Below are 5,811 nucleotides of genomic sequence, written 5' to 3' on the forward strand. Positions count from 1 at the left end.
TCCAGCAATTCCACTACTGGGAATATAACCTAAAGAAATCGTAACTGCCAGCCAAGCAGATATATGCACACCTATGTTTATTGTGGATTTGTTCTCCATAGCGAATGGCTGGAAACAACACTCATCAGCAAATGAATGTATAGGGAGACTGTGGTATATTCACACAATAGAATACTATGCTGCATTTAAAATCAACAAATTCATTAAATATTGTACAAAATGGGTGACACTGGAGGACATTATGCTGAGTGAAATATTTCAGTCACAAAAGGACAAATACTGTGTACTGCCACTTGTAAAGAGGGACTGACATAAGGGTTGGGGGGAAAAATAGGGGATAAATAATATATACTCCACTGGAACAGATGAGAGAAACAACAGCTTAGAAGGAATATATGATAAACAAGAGTTCAGAATGAAAGACAGAACTGAGAAGAGACAGAAGAAAAATAAGAAAGCATTAGAATTATGTGGGACAACATCAAAACAAACAACATATGTATGATCCAAATTCCAGAACATAAGGTGGACAGAAAAAAAAAAAAACATGAGAAAATTATTGAAGAGGTACTACAGGAAAAAACAAACAAAAAAACATAAAGAAGTAATTTCCCAAGAATTATGAAGAACTAGGAAATCTACATTCAAGAATCCAGTGAACCCAAACAGATGAAATCCCTAAAGAAAAAAAAATAAACCAAAAAACAAAAACATCAAGACATAACAGTCAAATCCTCCAAAATCAAAGATAAAGATAGTATACTAAAAATAGTGAGAAAAAACCCAACAGTAATCTACAAAGAACCAATTAGATTAAGTTCTGATTTCTCAGCACAAACCATGAAAACAAGAAGACAATGGAATGTCATTTTCAGAAGTTAGAAAGAAAATAATTGCCATTCTAACATCAAGTACTCAGCATAACTGTCCATCAAATATAAAATAGTAATTAGCACATTTGCAGGAAAGTAGAAACTAAGGAAGTAATAAAAACAAGACTTATAAGTAATCCTAAGGGAAATCTGTCACACAGAGACAACCACAGGAAAAGGAATGGATTGTAGTAACAAGAATCAACAGCAAAAGAAACACAACAAATTGGCAGAGATAAATCCTAGCCTGTCAATATACACACATAATGTGAGTGAATTAAAAACAACCACCAATGGTAAAAGAATACCATAATGGATATAGAAACAAAGCCCATCAATATGCTGCCTACATGAGACTTATCTAAGAAATGAGGAAAAAGACTAAAATCTAAGTGTTGGAAATAAGTATATCAAGCAAATGGCATCCACAACTAACCTCTGATAAAATATATTTCAGAATGAAATTCTTCTTTAAAAGTCCTTAACAATGGGCTAGTGTGCAACATCATGGTGGATGAAAAAGGATTGAAACAGGTAATGATTTCATCTTCTTTGAATCCACAATTAATAGCCTTGGTATCCGTAGTCAGGTGATACAGAGACATATTGTTTTGTCTCCTTATCCACTGTCAGGTGGCAGTGATAAATCCATTTATCCACTAACAAATTCACTGTCAGGAACCTCTACAAAATATTGAAGAGCGATAACATTAGTTTGAAAACTAAGGTGTGCCTAATTCAGGTCACAGTCTTTTCAATTACTTGCTATGCATCTGAGAGCGGGAAAATGAATAAAGATGCCAGAAGAATTGATGCCTTTGAATTGTGGTGTTAGGGAAGAGTACTTAATATCCCACGGACTGCTAAAAGAATGAACAGATGTGTCATTGAAAGGGTGCAGCTATAGTTCTTCTTGAAGGTCAGGAGGGCAAAACATCATCTCTCATACTTTGAATATGTTTCTAGGAAAGGCTATTCCTTGGAAAAACATATCATACTTGAAAGAGTGGAGGGACAATAAAGGAGAGAAAGACTACCATAGAGTAGTATTAACACAGTGGCTTAACTGGTTAATAGGCTCAAGTGTTTCAGAGATAGACAATACAGTAATGGGAAGCTCAAGTATACCAGAGACCATGTGAATGGTACTGATTAGGCCAGGATTCAGATCTGTTGTTCATAGGGTCACTATTAGTTGTACTCTCATCAATGACAGCTCTATTAGTTGTACTCTCATCAATGACAGATAATAACAGCAACAACGATAGTAACCCTGTAGTAGTGGAACTGCCCTATAGGGTTTCTTAGGCCATAATGTGTATATAGATTGACAGATTGCTTCTCCTTTGGAGTCACTGAGTGGATTGGAACTACCAGTCTTTTGGTTTGTAGTCAAAGGCTTAGCCTTTGCACTACCAAGGCTTCTTGGCATTTATTATGACTCTTTCAATTTACCCAAAGGAAGTGAGTACAGCGGTGAGGTGGTGTTAATGTTCCTGTATCTCATTGCATTATTTCAGACTTCCAAAGTGTTTTGTTGATTTTTTTTGTCATTTTAGGTTTTGTTTTGTTTTGTTTTGTTTTTTGCTATGTGTAAAGAAAGTCAATATAATTATGGAAAACGTAAGAAATTAAATTATAGGAAAAAAAAACCCAAAAGATATAGAAGAACATTATATAGTGATTAAAGGCACAATAGATAAAGAAGATATAACCTTAGTCAACATCTACACACCAAAAGACAGATGTGCAAAATACATGAAACAACTATTAACAGACTTGAAGAAAGAAATACATAGCACCACAAGAATGCTTGGATATTTTAACATATATCTCTCTTCAAATAAGTCAACTTGAAAGAAACTTAACAAAGGTGAATAAAATCTATATTATACAATAGGCTATTTACAAAATCTGGCATCTTTATTCATTTTCCCGCTCTCAGATGCATAGCAAGTAATTGAAAAGACTGTGACCTGAATTAGGCACACCTTAGTTTTCAAACTAATGTTATCACTCTTCAATATTTTGTAGAGATTCCTGAGAGTGAATTCAATATTATGAATGCATTGAGGGTACTACACCCAACTAAAATTCAGTTTGCTTACTTCACAAGTGCAGTGGTACAGTCTCCAGAATTAAGCATATATGAAAACACAAAGGAAGCCTCAACAAATTGAAAAAAAATATATACAAAGTATCTTTTCAGACTGCAATGCTATAAAACTAGATCTTTACAAGAGGATGAAGCTTATAAAACCAATAACTTTGTAAATTATCACCTAACTTGAGAGGGACTGGAGAACATTATGCTGAGTGAACTAACTCTGTCCCACAAGGAAAAATATTGTATAAAACTGTTATTGTAGAATGAGTATAAGGATCAAGGAGGGGAGGGGGAGGCTGGAAGCAGAGGGAAGTAGATGTGGAGGGGGAAGGGGAGATTAATCATTGGGTTGTACAATTTGATGGGTGGGGGATGAGGGAAACTGAAAGAATTTGTTCAAATTTGGATTCAAATTTTATAAATAAACTAGTAGAGAGAAAAAAAGAGAAATACCCCGCCTATGTGGAAGATAAATAACACCCTGCTAGAACATGATTGGGTTATATTGGAGATGAAAAAGAAATTAAAATGTTACTCGAAACAAATGATAATGAAAATAAAATATACCAAGACTTCTTGTATATAGCTAAGACAGTCCTCAGGGGAAGACAGTTCATGGAAAAGGCAAATGCATACAAAAAGGAGAAACAAGAAAACATAATGATGTAATTAAATACTGACATTAAATAGAAAAAGAATAGCAATCTAATCCCACAACCTCTAGAAGAAAGGAAAATATAAGGGTAAGAGTTAAAATCATTGAGATAGAAAAACCATTGAAACCATTTCAAAGACCAGGACCATAACAAGAACATAGAAGCAGCCCAAGTGTCCAACCACAGACGAATGGATTGAGAAATTACGGTACATTCACACAATGGAATACTAAGCAGAACACAGAAGCAATAACTTTGTAAATTATTACCTATCTTGGGGAGGGACTGGAGAGCATTATGCTGAGTGAATTAACTCAATTCAATAAAGATAAATATTGTATAAAACCGTAATTGTAGAAGAAGTATAAGTATCCAGGAGGGGAGGGAGAGGCTAGAAGTAGAGGAATGTGGATGTGCAGGGGGAAGGGGAGATTAATCTTTGCATTGTACAGTTTAATACATGTGTGTGCGGTGAGGGTAATTGAAAGAATTTGTTTGAATTTGTATTTGAATTTTGTAAATAAACTAGTAGGAAAAAGAGATGGAGTAAAGGGGAAAAAAGAGCAGGACTTCATATCCACTAATGGCAATGAAATAGAGAAAACTTCTGAAAAAATTAACAAAAGGAACAGAATACTCAAGTAACTCAAATGATACAGGTGAAATCACAAGATAATTATGAAATCAAATAGATAAAATCAGAATATTAGGAAAAGCTATACTCTGATAAATTTGAAAACCCCTCAAAAATGGACTAAATTCTTGAAATTTACACCCTACCTAGATTTACAGTGACAGTTGTAGCAGAACACTTGAATAGACTCATCAAAATAGAATAAAACATACCATTAAAATACTCCTCTCCAAAACATGTCCTGGTCTATAGAGCTTCACAGATTACTTATATTAATCATTCATCGAAAATCTAAAGTAACATTAAATTGACTTAAATTATTTAAAAATATAAAATAACATTCTCAGAGTCTTTCTATGAAGCAGACAAACCTAGGCAAAGATATTCGCAAACAAGAAAACTACAGACCAGTATCTCTCATGAATACAGATACAAAAACTTCACAAACTTTTGGACATAAATAAATAATTAATTATGACCAAGTGATATTCATAACAGATGTCCAGGAGTTCAACATAAGAAAAAAATAAACATTAATATATGACAATAACAAAGCAATTAAAGCTAACTACATGATCTTATTAAGGGACACAAAAATGGTCTTTCACAAAATCCAAATCTCTTCCTTATTAAAACAACACTTAGCATAATAGGAATAGAAGTTTCACAACATTGTGAGAAACATACACAAAACAAAGAACAAATGTCATTCTCAATGGAGAAAGACTTATGGCATTTCACTTCCATAGAGGGCCCAAACAAGGATGCCCACTTTTATTCAATATTATGTAGGAAGTACTCGATAAGGCAATATGACAACAAAGGAAAAATAAAATGCATTCAGATCAGAAAAGAGGTGGTAAAACTGGCTCTATATGCAGGCAGTATGATAGTCTATGGAAAAAAAATAAAAAATTAAAGCACTACAATCAGCTATTAGATTTGTTGATCTGTTGTTGTTGTTGTTATGTGCCATCAAGTCACCCGTGACCATAGCGACTCTATGTACAGCAGCTCTGAACCCTGCCCTATCCTGAGACAGGCTCACTGATTCCTACACAACAATTCCCATTGCCCCAGTCACTATAATTATTGTCCTCCTTCATATATGGAGTGGCTCTGTGGTGCGAGACCAAGTGCTCCACTTGAGTAGTTTCTGTCCAAGTTAGGTTTCAGGTTGATTTTCCTTCTCACAGCTCAGTGTGCCAGCTGAGAAAGTATTTCCCCGCTTGGCACCTGAGATGAGCCCTCAGCAACTAGGCAAGGATCCCCAAATGGAAGGACCTTTTCTCAGGGATGTTTCAGTCACCTCTCCCCCAGGCATATCTGAGTGTACTGACTGGCTCTGAAGAAGAGTATCTCACCTGATGGCACCTTCTCTTCTGAAGCATAATTGATTCATCTTGGAACTATTAGGTGAATTTGAAGAGTTGTGAACCACAGAGAGTAAAATTAAACTGAATCCACAAGAACCAAAACAAAACAAAACTTTGAGTCTATCCCACCTGAATTTCAGGACTATCTCAGGAACAGGTTTGAGGC

Source organism: Elephantulus edwardii, unplaced genomic scaffold (assembly GCF_000299155.1).
Source record: "Elephantulus edwardii isolate Elephantulus edwardi_28Jun2011 unplaced genomic scaffold, EleEdw1.0 scaffold00123, whole genome shotgun sequence".
In the NCBI taxonomy this organism is placed as follows: Eukaryota; Metazoa; Chordata; class Mammalia; order Macroscelidea; family Macroscelididae; genus Elephantulus; species Elephantulus edwardii.